The 25867-nt window shown below is 42.9% G+C and overlaps 1 protein-coding gene and 1 long non-coding RNA gene across 2 annotated transcripts in view; one reads left to right on the plus strand and one right to left on the minus strand.

Moving 5' to 3' along the window:
• LOC119455551 (homeotic protein antennapedia-like) overlaps positions 1–25867 on the minus strand; it is a 312907-nt gene that overhangs the window by 212282 nt on the left and 74758 nt on the right. The window lies entirely within an intron of this gene.
• Positions 8299–24703, plus strand: LOC119455552 (uncharacterized). The gene is made up of 3 exons (XR_005192983.2): positions 8299–8970; positions 15780–15832; positions 24642–24703. It is a non-coding gene; the product is annotated as an uncharacterized LOC119455552 (long non-coding RNA).

Here is a 25867-nt window from a genome sequence, read left to right on the forward strand (position 1 = left end):
TTCCATGACTGCGTTCGAGCTGGTTTTTGTGTCGCTCACAATACATAACTAATGAAGAAAGTGATTAGGGACGCTTGAGCTGAGGAGAATGCCCACTTTCATCATGTTCTTTAAATGTTCCTTAAGTCGATTTTTATTAAGTCCAGCTCAACAGCAGCCTTTTATCTTGTCTCCTATTTGATCTGTATCAACATGGGGACAGAACTTCACAGACATGTCGAAGCGAATCTATCGTCAGATTCCTCCACACAGCACTTTGAAAAATGGGCAGCGCTGGTCGGTGACGCGTCGGTACAGGTATCCCGACAGACGAGTCATATCGACGGTCCGCTGAGGTCCGTCAACCGCAATTTTAAGAAACATAGGGCAAATGCAATCCAAACTGCCGAAAAATAAAGTAACGAAATTGAATGACTTTTCATTACACGTCGTAAAAGTGACTGATATTGCGTATCGCGTCGGAGATAACCGACGGCCTCAAGAGAAACAGTTATTTTATGATAGAACAAATCATAAATAAGGCTAATACTTAAATGTCGCCACAAATTCACACGCAAATGATACAAATTTTGCTCACGTATTCAAGCTACGATATTGTAGGTTGAAAGAAACAATTACTGATAGTATAACAAACTTAAACTGGACAACGGTAACTACGACCAAGTAGGTAATATCAACTTGAAACTATCACACACGGGCGACTGAGCTGTCGACATACTGCATTTAGTGTGTATCGTAAGATTGTGCAGCGCGTAAGGGATAGAACTGTTAACAAGATAAACATTAAGAAGCCCTTGAACGGGTAATTAAAGAAATCAAACTGTATGCAGTCGTCTTCGCAGGAATATATATATAGTCATATTAGTGATCTTCCGTTGAGGAATTACAAGAAGGCTGCAAAGAAGCAGAAATACAGACTACATATATATTTCACAAATGGTCAACTAAAAAGCAAGAGCCGTTTCATCGAAGTACTTTTCTAACAGAATTAGAGTTCACATACATTTATACATTGCTTTCCTGCTCAATATTCGGTAGCCTATCCTATAACTACATAATCTGAGGAGAGCAAGAAAAGTGGAACAGATCGGTGTGGGCGAGTGTAAGCAATTTATTCTGATGACATTGGAAATGCTGCCAACTGTTGTGTCACCGGCTTTTCCACAAATAGATTGTTCAATGAGCAACGGATGATCTCACGAAAGATATGATAAAACAAACTATCTGCAATAAAGCACATTTCATAAACATACTTAAAGAACAACAGTCAATACAGAAAAGAAAACAGCATACAAATCAATCTATAACCCACACAGAATTCTGCGACCATAACAATCACTCAAAGTAATACATAAATATTATTAATACATAGATAAAATATAACTTTGAGTAAAGATGGTTATTCACGCTTTTAGAGCTGAACGCTGTAATAATCTCTTATCCCATGGCCCAAGCAATTATTTTTCAATGCAGAAAGGACGATTATCAAGGTTCATCAACGTTGTCTACAAAGCACATCTTTGCGGTTAAAATTTAGGACAGCTTAATAGAACGTGTTTTACATTCTCACATAAATAGTCGAACGTGCAACAAGGTATAGCTGAACGATGTATACAATACAAAAAGCTATGTGTAAACACCACTTCTAACTTGATACGATTAACCAGAGAGTCTATGTCACGGCCCCCACCAGCAGAGATCGGAACTTGTATATTGGGGTCAACTCTACACAGAAGACTGTTCATAGAATTGGCCTCAAATCGATAAGCTTGTGTAATAGACTTGCATGATTGTTTTGTTCTAATGTTAACTTCAGCCCTCGTGAATTGAGTTAGTGTGACAGTCGCGGAATGATGTGCTTCTCTAGCCATTTTGTCGGCGTCAGTGTTTCCTGCTACACCGACATGTCCAGTGTGGGCTATCATTGGTTGCACGACGACACTGGGGGTTGTTCGCAGACATCGTTCTCAAAGCTGCCTTATATATGCGTCTTTGGTTATATTTAACCTCGCTGGCAGTGTTTGAAAGAAAGAGAAGCTATTTCAAGTGATACTTCTGCCTTCCTCATTTTAGCAGTTCTAAATTGCGTGACCTCAACATTTCTCTATATATTTCGAGCTGATAAAACGCACTGGCATACTCTGAATACACACAAATTTCCTTTTTCGGGCCTCTCGATGCATGCTCCCAAACGGTACTAGCGCATTCTAAAATAGGGCATAGATGCCTTATAAATGATAAACTGCATCGCTTCATCGCGCGCGGCAGTTTCTTTTTAAGAAAACAGAATTTCTCATATGGTGATAAATAGACGCCTCGTCAACGTGGAGAACGTCAGGAAATATATATAAATAATTAAAGCAGAAAATTATGGTTCTTTAGCGGATATTGCTTCGAATTGTGAAACGATTCTAGTGCATTATGTATATAGTTTTTTTTCTCACAAATTTATATGCGCTGGCACTGCGGCAATTAAATCTCGTGCATTTAACCTTTCCTAATGCTTCGCGAATTCAACTGTGGCACAGGAAGCGTTATTGTTCTTTTTTGATTTATTTTTCCTTTCGAGGCAGAAATTAATCAAGGAAACACACAAAGACACCAACTACATCATGATACCCAGTTTTCTAATCTGCAAGGCAGGTAGAGGAACGGAACGAACGCCAGAACACATGTTCCCTTTTAATTAATTGCTGAAATATGCATATACGCAGTGGAAAAATGAGCCTTCCGCGCAAAGATGTTAATTCGACAAATGGTAATGTTCTCTCACACAACATTTAGGAAAATACCGTACACTGCAGACACGCATGCATCCAAGCTAGAATCTGGAGTCGCAGGGAATACATGTGAACACGATCCCACTCGAGCAGATATGTACGATCGCACCCCAGTGGTAAACTTGATTCCAAACTTCGACATGGAACATACAACTGAGCAAGGTTCTAAAGGGTACTTAGAATACCCTATGATGCGTTATTCATATTCTCTCCACCTAGCGGGTTTCCGCTGTACTATTAGGTTATTCATATTTGTTTTCATATATGTTATCCTTTCACAAACCGGAGCATAACCAGCAGCTAAAATTATCAATACCAAGCTAGAATATACATGCAATATATGGTGTTTTATGCATTAAGCTGCCCCTCACTTTAGGGCACCTGTAATAACGAGCGTTCCTTCCTGCGCTGTGTACTGCACCTGCGGCAAGATGCACGCATTTTGATTGGCCAAGTCCTTCTGGACATCCCTATATGACCGGGCATAATGGGCATTTAGATATAACGAAAAGAAACTAGGCTTTTCTGCTGTGTGTTGTTACTTCATACAGAACAAGTCAATGCGAGCCATGGCTAAAAACAAAAGTCCCCGATGTGCCGCGACAAAAAAGTCCATGATCGATATCGCCTTGGCACCAGCCATGTTGCAAACACGACTGTAATGAAAACATGGTAAAAACGAAGGAGGAGCCGCCGTCGGTCCTCGCCCTCCGTGCAACTCGCCTATCCCCCTTCCCACCTTTCGCAAAGCTGCTGAGTCAGGCGACGAGGGGACCCCATGCGGAGAAGCGGGAAAGCTCGCAAAACACGACGGCGTCGCCATCTACGAAGGGAGTCGTGAAGAACCTGGCAATAAGTACCAGACCGCGCCGAGGAGTGGCGCTGCCCCTGCAACAGTTTTTTTTTTTCTTAATTCGTTTCTTCGCCGAAAAGACGCTGCGCGGCCTCTTGGTGCACTGGCTGCGTGTGCATCTGTTTGCGACTCCTTGTATAGTGGCGTTCGATACCGATGTTTGCGCCGTTAGCAACGCCTCAACGGCTCAGTAGGCGGTATCCGCGGTCAAGGCCCGCGGAACATGAAAATGCTCTTGGCAACCTTATCTGAGGTTCTCTTGCCGTTGTTCGGAACTTAGGAAGAAGATCGATTGAGCGAAAACCGGATAAACATATTCCTGTGATCTAATTTCTCAGAAAAATTGTTTGCAGTTTGAGACAAGAGCATGCAGTTCATATTTCGCTCTATCAGGGAACCTAAAACACAACGCGGCGGCTAATATTGGCCTGAATTCTAGCCCTATCTATAGAATTACCCGCCTTCGTCTAGTCTACGCCTTTCTTTTACCCTTTTTTTTTCTTCTTTCTTTCTTAAACGCCAAGCGCCGACTTGACCGAATAGTGCGTGAAATTAAAGAAAAAACGCTGCGAAGCTTGTATCGAATGTGTTTGATTACTTTATTTCATTACTTGGTATGGCTAGTAGGTTGAAGGTATATTTTAAATGTCTCTGTGAAATTAAATTGCGCGGCATGTGAGACTCTGGCAAGGTGAATAATAACGACATGCATAAAGAACGCACCCCCGCATGGTTTCAAATATTTAGGATGTGTGACTTCTGATGCACGTTATGATGTCCACATTCATGCTGCTTCGTCCGAGCATGTAACAACATATATTTCGCACATAAACTGCGCTGTCCCGCTTGAGGCACTTCTGTCTGAATGACTAGAACCGAATGTTTATAACGGCTTACAGAGAATGATTTGCTACGAGGTTAGTGCATTTTGTTCACTTTCTTCGAGGCAGTTTCAGGTGTTCTAAAATAAATCTAGTTCACTGTACAGTATAATGACTCGCTCGAAATTCAGGAACGCGTGCGTTTTGTAATACTTTTTAGCCTACGGCTAAATATTAATATTTCGCACCTTCGTTTCATATTCCAACGTTCTCATGCTTCGGATGAAAGGGGAAACATTCTGAACGGATAACTCCCACCTTCCCCACTGAAAATACGATGGGAACCTGTATGTTTTTGGACCCTTTACGTTGTTAGAATTTTTATGCCGAGCAGGGGTTGTCACATTACCGTAGCATAAGCAAACGAAGAAAGGCCTATCAGTGTTGACGATTGGGGCATTTACTCGCGCCAGTGTGACGTGCAAAATCAACGTCAGTCAGTGCCGCCCATTTGAACAGAGGCCACCTGGAACTGGATCACGAATCGTGGTATACATAGTGGGTTCGTGCTTTCAGTAATGTTTCCAGTAAATTTGCAAGCTTCCACTCTCTCAACCGGCCGCGGTACCACAGGCGCTATGGCATCACGTTACTGAGTACAAGGTCGTGGGTTCGATTCCCGTGAACAGAGGCCGCATTGTTATTGGGTCGATCTGAAAAATTGAAAAAAGGAACGCCCGTGTACCATACTTTGGGTGAACGTTAAATTTTTTTAGTAAAAAAAAAACAAAAAAAAAAAAAACAAACAAGTGACCATAATGAACTTGGAGCCCTCGACTACCGCATACATTATACCCCACTGTACACTTTGAGCATGTTAAACCCAATAATTAAACTTTTTTTTTTTCACTGTCTCAAGTGGAATACAGGGAGCGGGATAAATTGAAAGAAAAAAAAAAGATGTGACTACGAGAAAGCGGACTACTTCATTTTCCGAACTTGCGACGTTTCTTATCTTATAATATTATTTTCTTAAAGTTAAGTGCAAAAGAGCAGTCGTCGCCATTATGAGGGGGGTAGGTCTCATCCTTCTATTTACATTTCAATAACAACGAAAAAAAAGCTAGATCAGTCAAAAGTCGCTTCTTTACCGCGTTCACCTTTCTTTTCTTTCTGGTTATATGTCCTTCGTAAGTGGTCATTTCATTCCATCACGGTAAGCCTGTAGAAATGCTGCGACTGTAATCCTCCCATTACAACCCTTATTTCTGTGCGATTACGCAGGTAACACGGGCGGCCACAGCGTCGACCACAACGGCAAAGCAGCGCAGTAAAGCTGGAGCTGTGACGGAGCCACCAGGTCAAGTTCGGGCAACCCCCAGCGACACGGGCCAGAAAGCCCTGCCTCTGCCTCCGAGCGGGAGGCGGTGAGCGGCCCTTCAGGCAAGGCAGCCCTTGCCTGTCTCATAAACTTCGGAAACGGCCCATAAACAGGGTGTTTTACAACCGATTCTTTCCTTTTCTTTTCTTTGCGCTCGCCTTCGTATTTACTTTAGCTGCTTTGAACAGCCAAAGCCGTTCATATCCCCAGTGTATATATACAGTGCGCTATACGATGTGGCCGTTTGACGGTATTACGTGCGGTTCCGACGCGATACCGCCGCACGAGGACGCGCTGTCAACAGCTCTAACCGATCGCGAACGAGTGCGCGGAATAGTGGAGTCGGGCTTGTGCGGTGATTCGGTGTATGGGCGAAAGGATGATGCGTGACCTGCGTGGAATTAAGCCCTTAGAGGCAAAAATAAGACGCGTATGCAAAACTCTTCTAGCTTCCCCGTTCGTGCCATTAAACCAGCCGGGATGCTTAGGAGTAAACTAACTCTGTAGTTGTTTCCTTCCAAATTTGACCATGTGAATGATGTATAGTGGTGAACAAGTGGCAAATAATTTCCTTGAACGTCTCAAAGTCTAGAAAATCGTTAAGAAGGAAACGTTTGAAATCACATAAACATTTTTGTCTTGTCAAGAGTTCACCATGGTTTGACCGCTGAGAGACAAGTGCCATTTGACAATGTATTCTTGAATGCGCATCCGACAGCAAAGATTTTCAGAGCACTAAAATTTTTATTTACACGCGAGTTCACCGCTTAGTCTACAATTTAGGGCAGCTGCGTAACGGTCTGGCGGGAAAGCATACACAGGAGCCTTGAATTTTATTAATGATCCGTTACTGTAATAAAGTGCTTTTTGCACTTCGCTTGTCACACGCTAAGTCCTACTAAAGCTTTTTGCTGTCGGGGGTAACTCATCATAGAACGTTGTTTTCGTGGTACGCAGAATATCAAGCCACGCGTAACAGTGAGAAATCCCGAGTGACTAACTGCTCAATCGCAGCAAACCCTGCGTTTCAGCTCACGAGGAAAAAGAGTGATATCCATGCAAGTGATAAACAGTTCGCGTAAATCTCTGTGAACTCAACTTTAAATTGACTTTCACATACCGTAACCATGCAGTCAGTCCGGGCTCGCGAACTCAGAAATAACACAGGAACGATTCAGAAGTGGAGTTCCGTAATTTACAATGTGCATCACCAAAACATGGCTTTCCAGGCGCACAGATGGAGCTAAAGCTCTGGGCAGGATTATTTAGACGTACTATCAAACAGCCGATGCCAAATGACTACAAACCCACGGCTACTTGATATAAAGTATAGACGACGTGCGACTATACACTACCTCACTTACTACCGTCATCGTTTTGAAGTCATTTGGCGTCATTTTTTAAAATTACTTTGTCGTTATGAAGCGCGATAGTCCGTATATTTTCGTGAAAGATTTGAGCATCCTGACACACATGCATTCCCTTCACAAGACTCTCTCACCCTTGCATTATGCAGAGCACGACAGTTCCTGGATGCGCGCGTATGAACCACAAGCCATTCTTGCAGCGAAGGGCTGTTTGTTATCAGAGAAGGCGCATTCCTTCGCTGGAAGAAGAGTGCGTGGTTCGTGCCCCCGTCGAGGTCTCTTTCTTGCCAGCTGGTGCTGCGTCCCCACAACAACCAGTGTCACGGAGCCAGCTGGCCGCACGCTGCTACTTCGAGGTGGTTCCTACAGCTGTCGTAAGACGCGGCGATACTGCAGCGGAGCACAATTTACCGAGTTCTCAAGCGCACATCCCAATTCTGCATATACTCCTGATTTCTTTTATTTTTCCGCGTGCTTTTTTTATTCCCATGCCTGCAGCACGTGATTTATGCTGTCTATTTTTTCCAATGTTCTTGGTTTCAGAGTATATCAGGCGTGGTGAGAGTATGAGTAGAACCTGGCCGATGTGCCATTGTCGTTACATATGCCACCCACCACATCGTTTCGTATGTGAATCTCAAGTATATCTAAAAAGTGATTTTGCGTTTTTCAGCATAACAGGGACAGCGATGTATTTTACCTCACACTGAGCATAAATTTCTAGAGGACGCTGACAGGCATGTACTTCGTTTATAGCGAATGGCTACGCTTTGAACACTAAGGTGGCTTCAATTTTGCCCCTTTAAATCTAGTAACAGGGTAACTAGTGATAACTAGATAATACGGATTTTATTGGCGATTACCGCACAACATGTTGGCTAATTTTACAAGTCTTGGTAATTAACCTTTTTTTCTCGCTGGAATAATGCAGAAGTAGTCGCTGAGACACCCAGTATTTCTTCCTAAATACGCGTAGTAGCGTTTTTTTTAATACTTCCTTAATTCACGCATATAAAAGCAGCGCTGTCTCAAAAAAGAGGTACCTCGTATTATGTGAATCTCAAGCACATCTAAAAAGTGATTTTGCGTTTTTCAGTGACGTGCTTTCAGTCGGTGTGTAATGTGTAAATCTCAAAAATCATCTGTTGCACTCGATGAATTCATTTTAAAAAATGTCTTGAATGCACAGCCAGTTAAGGTAGCAAATTTCACTTTCAGTACCGATATGAATAATTATGTACGTAAACTTATATTTTCAAGAAACATTTTCAATAAATACACAAACACTTTGTCAGCGAGATGTCTTGTTCAGGCCTGGCGAACACTCACCGGAGCCTGAAATGGAGTGTCCTAGAAAGTATGTATGTTGAAGTTTTTTAAAGGCTCAAGCAAAATACCAGTTTACATTGAAGAACTCACAAATGTAAACATCTCAATTCAGGAAGAAAGAGAATATAGCGAGAAATTGACCTAGTTGGTGTTCGTTCATCTTGTCATGCGCTAAGTACAACAGTAAATGTATTAACGCCATAGGACAGACCAGGCAAGGACTCCATCGTCCGTCCATGTCCGGTGTGTCCGATCGTGGTTGTCAGTTGGATTAAGCACAATTACAAGACGAAATAAATTCATATTTAATGTAGGCAATACTCTGTCTTCTATTTCTTCTTGTTTCAGGTGGACATACCTTGCGCGGGTTGTGATGGGTTCCCAGGTCTACCCGACGCCGCGTGGGCAGAAAGACACGTTGTGCAACGCAATGGTAGTGGTAAGTGTTAAGAAAGGTAAGTTATTCCCACTATTATTTATTGAAATGATTGTTTCTTCCAAGTCACAACATAAAGAGCTTTTTGCATAAACGGGGTAGCTTTAGAGGATCAATGTTCTGCAATATTTAATCAGACATGTCATGGTTTGCCGCATGGAATGGGCAGAGAATGCAAACGGCCTACGGTGCGGTTGCAATTGTTTCGCACACGCGGCAAATCTTGTGCTGGAGACGGTGGTTTGTTAAAGAAGCTAATATTTTCAAATATTCACTATCCTCCTTTACTTGCCCCATCACAATATATTTATTAGCGCATTGAAGGAATTTTCACAACAGTTCCTTCCAGCAACAGTTCCTTGGGCTCAAAAGAAGTTTCTTACTGGGATGCCAAAGCCATTAGCAAAAAATGCAGAGCTGGGTAATTGGTTCCAAAAGATTAGTATAGTATAATAAAAGATACGTATGTCATGATTTCTTATAGAGAGCGTATTAAAAATATACATGGATAACAACAACATGTACGCGAAGAGCCCACAGTTCAAATGCATTAAGTCAGCAGAGTGTATCAAAATATTTTCATAAGGTGTTCACAAAGATTATCTTACAAGATTATAGTTATATGTTTGATTGGGAAAACAAGTTAAAGACTGGAAACAAAAGCATATATCTTTCAATACTACAGACGTACGAAAAAATTTGCTGTTACACTGTCACGGAAATACAGAATAGAGTTATGCATTCCTGGTGCGCTAACGCTAGTGCGCGTGCGAACAATGCTCACGTTGGCAAGGGAACGCTCAACAGTGCCCTAGCTTCGCTACAGGGCCGATTGATGACGCGTACCATGACGCGTAACCACCAAGAGGAATAGGTCAAGAATCGGGCGGCAGGAGGCAGGATATGAGAAATACTTATTCTAACAGGAGAAATGACAAAAATACAAGAGGAAGGGATGAAAAACCAAGAATAAAATTGGAGTGCATGAGCGATCAGACTAAGGTAAACAAAATGATTAGAGTTATTATTGAGACAGATATCAAGGATGCCATTAATGAAGAAGTTGGAGGATCAAATTCAGTGAAATGAATAGTACAGAGTAGAAGAAGAGCAATATATAAAAAATTGAGCACGGCAATCTTCTTGTTTTACTTGAAGAAATGAAATGCAGCGCAACAAACATCCCTGTGGTTATAACCTAGTGTGTAAGCCCTAAATTATAGTGCTACAGTCTACAGAAATATTTCATCGTAGTTCAATCTGGTAAAGTGCAGCGTCCAGTAACCTCTTGCTCTGGCTTAAATATCATCGGCAGGATAGAAAGTTGTCTAATGATTGAACTTCATAACAAGTATGGCATGAATGGCACATATTGCTACCAGCTCTATGTAACTAAAAATTAAATTGTGCGGATACGACAGCGTAACCTGGTATATGAAACTTCCAACTGCCCAGGACGACACCACGGTTCATTTCAGCAGAAACGGAGATGTTGAAAATCTGAAGATGTTGCCAACAAAAATTTCTTGAAATCATTCTGTAAACAAAATTTTCTATATCTCTGCGCAGTCGCGTAAACCATATGACGTAATAAAATAGATATCACATGTCCAATTAGAGACGTTCTGGCTCGTTCTGATAAATCAAAAGAAATCAATCTTGAAATTCTACTTTGAGACCCGCTTACTTACGCTTTGTGTTCAAATTGATCTTACCAAGGCCTTCGATTGCATTAATCACGATTTGCTAAAGAAAAGAGATTACATTATGACCCTGGCGGCGTGGCACTAAAGCTTATAGGCTTATGCCTGCAACACAAATTAAGCGCGGTGAGTCTTTATTCAAAGCAAGTCATCGAAATCTTTCTAGTTACGGAGGCGCCCCTCAAAGCAGCATCTTGAGACCACTTTTGTTCAATATCTTTATCAATCATTTAATGTATGATGGACCGGACATTAAATTCATAACGTATGGCGATGACACGACGGGTAATACTTTCCTCTGACAGAGCAGATAGTCTATTCGACACTGCGAATCTAGTGCTCAAGAAAATACATCTTTTGTCTTTGGAAAATGTCCTAAGAATAAACACGGAAAAGACCAAAGCACTGCTGCTTCTTTCAAAAAAACAAGGTGTCCCTGCCTAGTGACATTGCGCGCTAGGCTCTTCCGCCGTTGAAGTTGTCACATCTGCTAAAACATTACGCGTGTTTTCTGATCATGACATGTCCTAGAACACGCATAATAATTTCACTGCCAGCAAGCTGTCGCAGGTTACTGGTCTCATGTACAATCTCAAGGAACTTTTGCTCAGCACCAAGATCCTCATCTATACCTCCTTGTTTGTCACTCACCTCAATTATTGATTTCGTGTCTGGGGCACTACCTCTGTCACGAACGCCTAACAGTCTCTTTGTTTTATAGAAAAAAAATTGTTCCCCTTATTTGCGGCGTGCGTTTTGATTGACCCTGACAACCACTGTTCAAACAACTTGTCATTCTGAAATTCACACATCGCCATTAATTCTATGAAAATATATGTATATAAGCAAGCGGCGCGCTGCACTCACTTTACTTCTTTTCGCTTTGTAGCCAAGCTGACAGCGAGTCGCTCGTGTCTCTTGGAGACGCACTTACCAAACGTGCGAAATCGACGCAGTAATCCGCACTGACTCAGTGTGGAAAATCTTAAGTCGGGCGAAGCGTAAGCGAAGCCCACCTAAAGCTCTCTATTGTTTTAAGGGGTTGAGAACATGATGAGGCTGGCAAAATTATCAATCGAATCAAAGTAGTATACAGGCAGCCTACAAGCAAGCAAATTTTATTGAATGACTCGAAATTATTGAGCAGAAGTTATCTGCCCTGTGTGTTCGCTTAGGAATGAGTGTTCTTGTGCAATGACCGCAGCTATCCTGCAGTAGAATCATTCTGAATAGTCTTCACATCTGTCATTTTCTCACCCTCGAGACTCCAATAAGCAGTGGTATACTTTATATATTCAAACGGAATACATATACGACAATTTCGAACAGTGAATTGTCGAATCGAATATGATCGAATAGCAGTTACTATTCGATTCGTATTCCCAATTTCAAATATTCGCACACCCCGGCTCGTCATAGAAACAAAGCTAATACGCGTGTCTTGCAAACAAGACGGTGCCTTTCAGGCTTGTAAGAAGCGCATGCACATTTCTTTTTTGAACTGCTCACGACTAATTTTCAATCAATGACTTGAAATACTTATTTAGAGCAAATGGCAAATAAGCAGATATATCGAAAGGCGACTCGTGAACTAACATTTTTAATTTCTCCTTAAGGCTTACGTTTCTCGCAGGAAGGCTTCAGTGGTGGAAAATACTGCCTGAAAGATTCCACTGATAGGTCACTTACGAACCTTTTTGGTTTATATCAGTATGATTATCATATAAACCAAAATTTCAAAAAAATTGAATTGTCGATATATATTTTGTTCAAAAATGCCCTATAGTTAATGTCGTTTTATGTTGAAAATTCACCGCGTATGAATAACTGCCATGATGGCGTGGTATATGTGCAGTGTCGGTAACATTATGTGCTTTTATGTGCGCCTTACAGAGCAGCTCCTTTCAGAATTTCGAAACGTAACTTAAACCTCCTCTTAGAAGCTCTGATACATTTGCAATTTTTAAACGCGTCTTGTATGACAGACTGTCGGAAAGTAGTGAGGAAGATGTTATTTTGTAAAATGTCAAGTGGCTTTATACGTATAAGAATTCGCTATGTCGTAGTGAACAGTGAAAGGCAAGAACACATACGCTCCTAAAGAAGAAAATGTTAAGACGTCTTCTCCCTACAGCCGTTTAACCAGCAACTTGTCTCGAAAGCTGATAACTAAAAAAAAAAATTGTACGGTGTACAAACCTGCCTTCCTCAGAGCCTACGACGCCTGCTTGTAGTCAGGGCAATCACGTCGCGCTTAGCAGATAAATTTTGGCCGCATGCCAAATCGTCCTGCAATATGCTCCTACATCACTACGCTCCAGCTACAAATCGAAGCAAAGATACAGTTATCAACAAATGTGCAACATAAACAATTCTGTGGTTGCAGTCAAAATTTTATAACGACCAAAGAACCCAGCGTTAGAAATTGAGTCATTAAGTCAGCATGCTTTCGATAAACAAAGGTGAACTCTGGGTGTGTCCGAGTACACTATTTGAAAACGGTATCGAATACGAATCGAATGGTGATGATAACAAATCGAGATAATTCCGCAGTCTTCGAATGAAAACAGACTCTCCGAATAGTTATCGAACCTTGCACTGGCTGCGTTATTTAGGGTTAATAAAAGTGCTTGTAGTTATGTTCATTTTGGGTGAGACGTATAAAGAAGCTTGCCAACACCGGAAACATCGTTCGCCCACAAACATCGGGCGTGAAAACACAAACCTTAGAAGAAACCTGGAAAAGCATATTGATGAATTCATATGTGCGTGAGCCGTTATAGAAAAAAAAGATAGTTTGCTGTCCGCCCACCCGCAGAACAAACTTCAAAATAAGCTTTCGTTTAAAGCTATATGTTAATTTCCAATTAAATGTTATGTGTCCAATAAAAGAATTATGACTAAATCAAGGATGTCAGGACCAAAATGTAATCGCGGAAAATTTGGCGCCGAGGCTAATCTTGTAGGACTGAATTTGGAACACACAAGCTTGCAAAACAAATGGGCATACTCAGATATAGATGTTTTACAGATTGAGTAACAGCTATTCATAATCGGCCCCTGACGACTTCGAATGTATGGGGTAACGTAACCCAAAAGAATGATCAAGGTTTAGTTCTGTTATTTTGCTGGAAACGAGTAGTTAAAGCCATCAGAACCATTCTGGCCGCGCATTCCGTTATCTGGATATGCTTTCACTTCCGCCACTATCAAGCAAACTTTCTTGAATTTTCGACAGAATCAACATATCGTTTATTGAGATTCTGTGAGATATTTCATATGTGCGTTATTCAAAAGCTATATTAAGAACTATAAAAAAATTAAGAAGAATTATTATTCAATTAAGAAAGCACATCTGCTTGTTTGATACTTCTACGTCTTTAAACTGGCCCCTATATCCTTCTGTTGTTTTCAAAACGTTCTTTGTCATTGACAGCTTCACAAACACTGCCGCTTTAGGGGCGGGGGCCTGTTAGCTATACGAAGGTATCATTTTTACATTCGGTATCAACAGAGCGACATTTTCCTTTAGGACATCACAGGTTCTATTGATGAACTATTTGATTCGGTCAGCATACTACTAGGTGCATAACGTCGTTACGAGCTGTTAATTAATTTATGGGATTTTACGTGCCATCGTAACGAGCTGTTGTGGGACGAACTGTAAAATTGTCGCTTTGAACTACAGCATAAGGCAGGAAGAGGTTATAGGAAGCAGTCGGTGCGGATGAATTCAACCTCGAGCATTGCTTGGCTAAGAAATATATATATCGGCAAATTTTATGCTACCAAAGACTAGTTGCGGGCAGCATATCCTATAAAATGAATTGCAAACGTTTACATGACTTGAAAATGCAGCCAGGTATGCTTTCAAGGTGGCATTGCCCGAGTCCTATTCGTCCCTTGTACGCCTCACGCTAAGAGTGTTTGGTTTATGTGTGAGCGTGGTCAAGTGCTAGTGCCGTTAGGGGTACCAATTTTGTGAACGCTAATGTGATGGACGTGTGTGCCTGAAATTTTGCCTCTGGGTCCATCTAAACCCCGTCATGTTGTTTCTGTTACGTGGTACGTGACTGTCTCCCCATGACCCTCGTGACGTTTCGGCTGCCTGTTCGCTGTTCTACGCACAGTGCACAGAACAATGAGAGAAAAAGAACTGCACACGCACATGTGCCATTCTTTCTTTGTGTCTCGTTCGTTGGTGTGGAGTACGTCGAAGATGATGCATCACGAACCCGCCCAAACCTCTACTCCAGCAAACGTTCCTCGTATTTGGCACTGAGCTTTCGTTGGACTACTGCTACAAGTGTTTACGCCACCAATACTAAAGCTTTGCTGGCACTGTGTTAACGTACCTGAATCTCCTTAAATTTCAATGCTATAAAACACCTCTGCGCCTTCCGGGCTTCTTCAAAAGAAAGGTGGGAAAAGAAAAAGAAAGTGTTCTGGCCCATGCAGCGAAAGAAAGAAAGGAAATGTAGCCCGACCAGTTACAACGTTAACTACTTTATTTACCATTACTTGAGTTTTCAATCACAAGGGCGTGCATTCCATCTTTTCCACAGTACATATTTTTACTGATTTAACTACTAATTAGTCGTGCAATCAGTTAGTCAACTGGAAACGTCTCGGTACAAACTTCCAGTCTTTCCTTATCCCTGTTCTCATCCTATGACTTATCTCGAAAGTATCTTCACATTCTTCACACATTTTCTTTCTCAAGCACGAAAAAAACTCGCTAAGAGCGGTTTTGCAAGCACCAGAGTATCCCTGTATTTACCCCAACATACCCCAGTATATTTTATAAAGAAGAGACGCATATAAAGATCCGTTCAAGGAGTTCCAAACACACAATATAAGTATGTGGGGAATTCTTTAAAGGAGGCTGAAGCTTTTTGCAGCTGAAAAGTGGCTTCAGAATTATCGCCGTAAGAGGCAGAAGGATCATCATTACCCTTAATCATGTATCATAAGGAACACGTCATGTGCTACACGTCTGTGCCTAAAGTTGGTGATTCCAACGTTTTCTGTTAGAAAGCAATTTAGAGATGTAAATAAACTGAGCTCTGGTGGTGGTACAAAGCTTAACCCCTAACCTGTATGTTTCAGACGGCTGACTCACTGGATCACGCTCTCATGGACGCCAGGAGAACATGGACACGGTAATTCAATTTACGTTGCTGCACGCCTCACAGGACTCACGCATGCTGGACTTCGTCAGACACGGCCTCCCGCCTGACAACTTCAAACTGACACAGTGACCACATCAGCAGCGACATGATGCGTGGACATTGCCAGTATTCGAATTACCACACCTTTGACGTAATGTTAACATATGGACATCGAGGAGTGGCGGTAGATTGGTTTGCTTCGAGCTCAGTCAATTTGATCTTAGGAAACTTGATAAATCCTTCTAATTTGTTGTTCCTGGCTGCAGTATTTCGATGTTTGTTACGTTAATTCATCGAGGCCAGAAGTTTTTTTTTTTTTTTTTTTTTGGCCAGAGAAATGCACGTGTGCTTGTGCACATCTCAAGAAGGCACTATGAAAACACAGATATAGAAAAATAATGTCAGGAAAAACACGCGAGATGTTTTACAGTAAGCTTAGTGATTACGTGCGTCAATATAAGACGAGAGTACATTGCAGCCGCCGAGGCAGCTGTGGCGATAAAGTTTACAACACAGCTAACTCGGTGATATCCTGTCGTCAAAACTGCCATACGCACAGACCAAGCATGCTACAAAAATATTTCGCGTGGTGATCGAACTGTCACAAACTAACACCACATTATCTAAGATGTTCATGCCACAAACATATTACAGGGCCAGTTTTTTTTTTGCGATCTAATCAGGTGATAATACATTTGCTTTCTCAGCCAAATCACGCCGCGAAAGTTCATAGCAAAGTGTTATAACAAAAGGTTTATACTATGGTCTCGTTATACCTCGCTTTAAAAGCAGTGTTCTTCGAAAATAAAGAAATTAAATGCGAGTTGTCTTGGATGGCTGCTTTTTTATTTCATTATTGAGATGTTTGCAACAAATTGTTATCCGAGATTCATGCCATATGTCCTTGTTTTAACATGGCTTTTATATTAAACGTTTAGTTCTGTCACATTAGCGTTGCATCCTCGTAAATAATTACATTCGCAAAGAAGACAAGCCTGTACTTTATATATACAGGGGTTTCCTGGTAGTTAAGCGTAGGTAAAAAACATAAAAAAGGCATAAATAAATAAATTGCATTAGAAAGCACGCGCATACTAAAGCTTTGAAATTGAGTTCTCTGCAGACTGTACGCAAGGCTTATAAAGCAGGACTGCGCTAAACTTTTGACCAGACAACACCACCGCACAAGTGCTGCGCTTTGAAAGACGAACTGCGCTATACACGCAAACAACTGCGCTCGAGCTCTCGCTGCAAGTTTGCTGTAGCAGGTATATTTGCCTTTGTTTCTTTCTCGGGCTCTGCTCTTAGCCACGTACGCTGATAACGCATTTTCGGGACGGGTCTTTCGCAGAGTTTGGGCGAGGCACTTTGCAAACAGCTGCTGACTCATCGCAGCCCGCGGCGAAAAGCCTATACGGCCAGATAACGGAAGCACAACAAGCTACATCTAAAGAAGCCGAGCCTCAATGCCCTGCCTCGTCGACTGCTCTCGCACGAACTGATAAAGCAGGCCTACAAAAGACTGCTGGCCACCTCCGCGCGCCCTTTTCTTTAAATTTATTTTTTCGCTTCCCAAGCTCTGCGATCAAGCAAAGTTCGTTTTGTGTTCTTGTCGCTACAACTGTTCTTTTTTTTTAAGCTACACCGAAGTATTGTGACGTTGTAGTGACGGTGAAGCACCAGACAGTGGCACACGACGCAGTCACGAAACTAACTTTCTATTGGGCGTACCTCTGCCCAGGAAAACAAGTAGCACTGAAGGCACAATAACGGCGAGCACAGTCGTCGGCCGTTAAAATCTGATCTATGGGTCAAGTTTGTCAGCTATGCATACATGACTCATCGTGCATTCTAGTGCAATTGCTAGTGCTCGCGTACGTTCCCAGAATGTACCGCTTTTCTCTTCGTGCATGCAATTTGATAAAATTAGATTCTTTCGCTATAGAGGCCACAACATTTGAGAAAGTTCCGATACATGAAGATAACATCAAGACATGAATACGCTACTTGCGCCGAGCGATAACTTTGAAACATTGGTTAGTCGGTGAAAGAATTATCTTGAAAGAGATAATGTACGCGTGTAAATGTTATATGAAATGAGAGGGAGCTATGCATCCACAGAAAGGCATAGCACATCGACATTCGAATATCTTTCTCGTCATATACAGGTAACAAAAAACGTTTTATTGCAATGTATGGTAGTAAACATGTAGTTTCTTGCTTGGAATGAAAGGACTAATAAGTTGCTATGAAAGTCCCTGGGTATATTGTGGAATACACGTAAATGAAATATTTTATGATGTTATTCAGGCAGCAGGCCTACTCCGATTCACTTAGTTAAGAACATGGAAAGCACAGGCAACCGCTCTACAAATTTCAACAAAGTTTATTGTGCTTTCAAATAAAGGGTCTAGTTCTAGTGAGTAATAAAATGGGCATTTTATAGAGACCCTCTAATATTTAAAACAAATTGCGAGAATCTCATATTTCACAAATAATGAAACGATATGTTCCGTTTACCGCAGCTCAGCAAGAGAAAGGAAAAGAAAAAAAAAAGGCAGCTGGTTATTTTCATTCTGTGAACTGCACCTTATAGACCACATAAAATTAACAAATTTAGCCCATCGCGCATGACTTCAAACCCCACCGGCGTTGCGTGAGTGGAGGATTTGTAACCACAGATAACATATTCAGCAAATACATGAAATGCGTACTGAACCAATTGCACTGACCTCATTAGAACGCTGGATGACCTGAATGTTAGATAACTTTGAAACGATGAAACCATATTTTGTTGCAGAGACACGGAGTAGTAAGTTTACCGCATGATGTTAAGCTTGGTGATATTGGTAAAGTTGTACAAAATATTTGGGGGCCTAAATAATAAGAACTGCGCTCCCAACAATTTCATCTGCAACTAACTTCATTGATATAGGTCGACCGGCTGCCCAATGAGGACACTGAATGTTTGACATATTTAAGTGGGGAAACGAGAGTTAAGCAGGAAAACACGAATTCCTCTCTAACTTTCTTTTACAACCATAACAAAAAAGGAAAGAAAGAAACAGGTTGTAACAGTGTTCGAGATAAGATTCTTTAAATTTATGCACGAATTCCACTCCCAAGTCTCCGATCAGAAAAAACTTGCAAGGCGCTCTTTGTTAGGCTAACAATATTGAACTGAGTACGTTGCACAGCATGATAATGTTTTGCAGTAACCGTTTCATGTCTATGGCGTGGCTAACAATAAACTTATCACACATGCATCCGTAAAACAGATACAACAATCCAGTAGAATAAATGTTTTCCGTGCTTTACAACTGTACCGCGCCCTATATTCCTTCCAAGTTCTCAATCTCAAAGCTAGTTTGCTAACGCGCATCAGCATCTATAAGGCGTTAAACAGTCAGTGCAAATTTTACACACACCCATGTGGTTATCTTCGCTTCAACTATACAGGCTACGGTAAAATAGGCCACTAAAAGAGGCGATGGACATGCGCTACGCGACGTATTACTGCTATACTCTGCCAAATTGACATGTGTATAATTGACATTTATAGACGGTAATTTCAACAATTTCTCAAATCAGACTCAATCTATCGCTCCGTTAAACAACCTGTGCTTGTTAGTATTTTTGTGAGAAATTAATCACCTTCGAGGTTCCTAGAGGTACACGAGTGTTTTATCTTGCAACCAACACATTTTGCAGATAGGTAGTATCAAACGCACAAAAAAATTCCTTTTTTTTTCTTCACTTCTGTGGATGTAGGAGAAATCCGCTGATGATTTCTTGTGAATACGGCAATCAAACAAAGCACGTACGGCGTAATTACACAACACTAAGGCTACTAAAACGAGTAAAACAAGAACGTACAGTAACAGCAAGGAATTTCATGCGCAATAAACTAATTTTGCAACCATTTACGGCTTACACTATCAACACCATATTCAAAAAGAAACCCATGAGGTTGGGTACATGTATGCGCAGTATAATTCGCACCGACTCTTGTTGCCTCACTGGTGGTTAAACTCAGTGGTTTTCCATGGTAAGTACACGTCCTTCGAGCCTATACAAGCATAATAATGTACTTGGGGAAAATTTCATTTCATTCACTTACTTTGAGGGCGATTCAGTAGTTACAGAAAGGGCTTGAACCAGCCCTATAATTTTAACGGAAGCCATTGTAAACCACACGCTTATATGTGGAGGCAATTAACATCAAAGAACCTGACAAGATGCGAGAAGCAGTTAGCAGTGTATATGCTCAAAGAAAAAATATTTCATAATAGAGGCATTATATAAGCGGATCTACATTAATGTGCAAACGTGCGCGGCATGCATGAACTTTCACTTAAATGTAATCCACCGAGTGCATATTTACAAGAACGACCACCCTGAAAAGTAACATACCAGGTTCCACTCGATGACACGAGAAGAAAAAAAAATGAGATACGACTGAAGACTGAAAACTCTGCACCACTCCTGACTCCTACACCTTCGGTGGGAGATGAAAACAAATCAAGAAAAACAACCGAGGGAAAAGCCTAAGACAAATCACTATGTTATCGACGAAGAAACGTGCATTTGCAGTAACGGACACTTATGCTGTGGCAGTGCCACGAAGCGAAGAGCGTACACCGAGTCTTGCATACACTTTTTTTTTCTCACTTGGCCATGAAGTGAACTTTGATATTTTGTTCATGTTTTCGATGGCTTTTATTTTACACAATTTTAACTTCTCACGAAATTACCTCAGCAAATCCTTGTTTTATTCGAAGCACCCATTGGCTTGCACCGATTATGTAATTGCGGTGTAGCAGTAGGCGACCTTTTCCTTTTAAATCCCCTCGACGTGCTTCTTGGTTACACACACACGCTAGTTGGCCACACATCGTATGCAAATACTACGTGGCTTCTAGCTCCCAGTGCTACTTAATGAACGATTCAGCGCAGATCGCAGTGTAGACAAATTCACCTTACGGAAAAGGTGGGCTTACGTACGTTACATTTCCTTCGCTCTCATTAGCAACGCTCTCTTTCTTGCTTTTCATTTGTGTGCCACACTTGGCTGGCTGACTAGTTAATTCTGCCTCAGCGATAACACTTTCACTGGAACAAATGCTACCTAAACAAAGTAACATAGCCCGTTCACGGAATTAGTTCGCAGCTCTGCTAAATTTGCAAATGCCTATCACACAGCCAGTACGCGTCAATACAAAGACTCATATAAAACAGCAATAGGATAATCAAAGATAATCAAACAAAAACAGATGAACTCCAGCTTGATTTATCTTTCCGGTTCCTTGGCACGAATAAATATTGTTGCGTTCACACAAAGTCAAGCATCAACGCAAACTACTGTCGCGAGAGTTCTCCCGGGGCAGTTCTTATACAGAGCAACCAACGGCCCCGAATGTAATTATTAGACGCGAAGATAATAAGAAGAAAAGCTACAGACACACAGACACACAAAATTGTCGAATATTTGTGCACGCCCAAATGGGAAACCACACAGACATTGCCAGGTAAGAGCAACGCGGTCATAACGTAAGCAATATGATCCATTCAACGTGATTGAAAAACACGTCAGGAGCTTGTCAGTGACTGCAGCACGCTTGGCTGAACAGGAAGCCCAAGCACGCCCTACGAAGAGGAAGAACCAGCACCCTTCTTCACCGCCGGGCCCATCTTCCCGCATCCTTCCCTTTCCTCCTTGCTCATGCCAGCTACGGCCAAGAATCTTGCGGCGCTTGCGCGCCCGCCGCATCTTCTTCCGCTCCGCCAATAAAATACCACCGCACCACAAAAACTGACCCATAATTTCCCGATATTGGACCAGCAGTCATCTCCCCCTTGCACCACCGCACGAGCGCTCGCCCGAGCAAGCACACACACACGCGCACAGCCCGCCTAAGCTGCCCGCTGTCGGTGGTTGATTTAGGGCCGTGTTATTGCCTAAATATTATCATTTGAAACGGCCGCTACTCGCGCGAGAAACTTTTCGCGTTTCTTTATTTTTTCCCCCCATTTCCTCGCACCAAGTTTCCTTCCGCCAAGTCGAGCCACGGCGGCCTCTCTTGAGCGCTGGCTCGCTCGTCGCAGCGGTGGGTATTTGAGAGAGCCGCAACGCAGGCAAAGGCAGCAGCCGTGATGGACGCCGCAAAGGAGAGAGCCGGAAATGGAGACCGAACGTAATGCGGGTCCCCGTCGGGGATAAATCATGTTTTTTTGGAGCCGCATGGGAACTACCGGCTGAAGGGGCGGAGATAGGAAGGCATAGCCGGCCGGCCCCACCACTTCCACCTTAGCGACACACGCCGGGCTCTTTCTATATCTCTACGCTCTGTATACACACACAGGCGCGCGTACAGCTTGCCGCTCCGGCGGGCGCCGTGGTTCGCGTTTTGTGCTCACTCAGTTTGTTGCTTCACTCACCCGCCCATACATACCCAATCTTCCGGAATGAAAAAGTGTACAGAAAACGTCGAAGGAGCGTGCGTAAGCCTCGTTCTAGCGCGATCTGTGAGCACGCTTATAACGCCATCTTAATCCTATAGAAATGGTGCAGGAAACAACCGACTCAAGGCGATACGTATTATACGGCGATGGGGACAAAGATTTCAGAAGGTAACGACAGCGCTCCGGGCCGTCCTTGCATAGTGTGGTGCGCACCAACCTAAGGTCTACAGAGCCAGCTGCGGTTTATCTTACCTTGCTCGCTTCGAAAACAAAATAACAAGGATCGCTATGCGGCTCAACTATTCCGAAAGAATGAAAAAGAAACAAAAATTATCACCGATATCAAGCAGAGGCACTGCATGCACTGAAGAAGTGCGTCGTAGGGAACCTATAGATTTGTTCCACGCAAATGCGCGTTGTTTACAGGTTGTGAAAACCATGCTACGACACAACTATGTGAAACACTTTGTGCAGAGTAGTGCACAAAAAAAGAAAGAAATAAAAAAGGGAGATTGTTGACAAAGCCCTCAACAGCACCGCAGTGCACCCGCATTGGCGCATAACACGTTCTGACTTCCAAGGCCTACAATGTTAAAATGATCAAGCCACACATGAAGGTCTAAAATGTTAAGTGTCCCTACAATACTAGCGTCGACGTTCCACGGAGAGGTACACCCGGCAGCTGGTGGGTGATCATCCAGCTATTCATCCATCCATCTATATGAGACAAGTATTCAGCCGAGGTCTGAACAAAGACAGTCAAGTTTGAGTAACAAAATTATGCGGAGTCAACACTGATCATTTTCGAACCTGCGTTATCAGTACTCGCCTCTATTATGCCTTGTGCAACAAAGCTAATGAATACTTCGTAAAAGCGACAAAGTGTGATGACACAACTACAGGCACATTATAAGCCTCCTCACCTGTTGACTTTCGGCTCATGCTCAGAACGTTTTTTTTTTCTTTGTTTTTTTTTTTTTCATACGGTCTGTTTCACATTGCTGGCCGAGCGCAGCACCCGTCGGTGTTTTTACTGACTCTTATTAACACGCTATTAATACTGCAGACTAAGTTTCTCAGGCACAGCGCTTGCGCGCACTGTCTGAAGTAAATATAAACATGAGAGAACATACAACTGAACATCCGCAAACAGGCCGGTCGCGCTTACAGGCACTTTCGCAGAGTTTTGCAATGAACAGAACTCATTTGCACGCATTGAGCGATGCGAGAAGTGACTCTATCACAAACAGAACAAAATAATCAAAAAGGTGTTCCCAGTGCAATAATCGTTATAATAAAGCGCCTCGTACGGCAAAACTCCTCGCCCCATATTGCTGTACCGCCCAATGACCTCCCATTTGTTGCAACTTGGCCCTTAATTGCTCCTAGAGCAACGTTCTCTTCAGCTGAGCAAACAACTTTACGCACGGAGCCATGATGTTCATCGCCGGTTCGAAGTTAGGTTTGCATGGCAAACGCATGTAGCGAAAAAGCGAACGCATATAAAGATGGCGACAAGCATTAACATGCACCTAAAAGACAAATCCCCATCAGCTCATCGCAGAAAATTCTGCCTCTGCCTCTAGCGTTTGGTTTTTTCTTTTTTGCTTTTCTCCTCTATATGTTCCAATCGCATGATCGCTTGTCGCTTTCTAGTTAATATCACAATTTAACCGGTACCTTGTTTTATCATCATGCTGGCAAATAATAATTAAAAGAATACAAGTTAACGAGACAGAAGAAAGGGCAAACGGTAAAAGCGGGAACTATTAACCGCAAGCAGATTTGTAGAACTACACAAAACGAGCTGCCAATGGAGTGAGCCGGTTAGGCGCCATATTCGTTGACTAATTCTCTTTGACCAAAGCTGACGGAAAGAATTAATAGAGAATTAAATAAAGGGTTTTGGCAATAAAATGAATGTCGTACACTGGTAATACTCCAGGACAACGTATTAGAGCCAATGTACAATGGCGTATATCATGAAACCAACCTAAAGTCTCAAGTTAGCCATGTCTCTAGAGTACTCGCAACGTTCATATCACACATGAGCAATTAGTGCATTCAGCAACCTACGCTCGCAAGTTTCGCGAAGTTCTGAGTGATGCAATCAGTAGGAAATACAATGACGCCACAAAAGTTCACCTGCATAAGGCTGTGAAGTAGAATTATATTGCTCTGGTCTTACGACAGTCGCAACCGCTGTTGTTTGATCAGAAAACACTGTCATTTTGTCCAGTGGCCCGAAAAGTATTGAAATAATCAATAATGCTATAAGCAAACGACACCGTTCAACTCTACTCGACGTTGATGCCACTGCACTCTCGTTCCATCGCAGGCCTCGGGAAAACTACGAGTCCAGTCCCGTCGCGGCGCCTGGCCTACTCGCACTACAGGTACTCTTTTATCCTTCTTTTTGCCAAGCTGTACGAATGAATACACCCACACGCTGCCACACTACAGCATTCATCCTGACGATGAGGCAACGAACGCTATCCTTCACCATCAGACTTCCACTGAGGTATCGACCCGGTCGTCTCGGGCCGGCTGATTAACAGCCCTGAAATTGGATTAAGCTAGGAAGAGGCACATCGAACAACGTTAGCACCGGGTGAATGCAGGGGAGAAAGTGTTGCGAAAATAAAAAGAAAAGTGGGGGGCGCCGGGGCAAAGAAACACCGGAATCGAGCAGGGAGCTTGCAGGCAAGCGGGCGGGCGGTCAGGCATCCGCCGCGCCAGGCTCAGAACCGAAAGCTTCCATGGGTAAACGAATGGGACTGTCAATGAGTAGAAAAGGCGCCCCCTTTTTGGAGCGAGATAGAGAGAATGCGAAAGAGCGAACGGCGGGGAAGGGAAACATCGCATTCATCGTAGCTGTGAATTATAATTTTAGGCTCGTCCCCCTTTGGAACGAAAAATAAAAAAAAAGCATTCCCAGACAGCTCGGCGCCCCCCGCGTTTGCCGGGTTCTCGAGCCTCGCGGGGAAGAGAGACCCGCCTCCCATCTGGCACCCGTCCCGGCCGGAGAACCGGAGCGGCTTGCACACACCGCAGCAGCCAAGCAGCGCCGTGGGTGTTCTACGAAGCCCGCAGCGTGGCGCACACTCGCGTAGAAGAGCAGGCGTTGGGTGCCGGTGGGTACACCGGTGGTGGAATCTCGCATGCTGCGAGCGACGCGCGCGCCGCTGCACGAAGCCCGGCGGCCCGTCGGGAACGTGAGCCTCTCGAGAAGCGAGAATGAGTAATGGCAATTACCGGGGAGTTAACCTATACCTTCCAATGTTTATACACGTTAAGCAGTGAGCACATGTCGCGCTGAATACCACTTCAAAGGCGGCGTCTTCGTGTAGAGAACAGCTAGAACTCGGGTTTGGCGTATGCAGGCAGAGCACTGCGCCTGATCCATTCGCGCGTTCTATAGTGAGTCGCATGTGGCTGTGTTCGATTTCGTTTTCGGTTTAAATAATGTACCTGCTGATATTGCTGCTATTAGTCTTTTAGTACACTCTCATAGTACACTCTCCGGCCTTTGTATCCTCCTTAAACCAGAAGACAGTTCAGGGT

This window comes from Dermacentor silvarum, chromosome 6, assembly GCF_013339745.2.
Source record: "Dermacentor silvarum isolate Dsil-2018 chromosome 6, BIME_Dsil_1.4, whole genome shotgun sequence".
Classification (NCBI taxonomy): Eukaryota; Metazoa; Arthropoda; class Arachnida; order Ixodida; family Ixodidae; genus Dermacentor; species Dermacentor silvarum.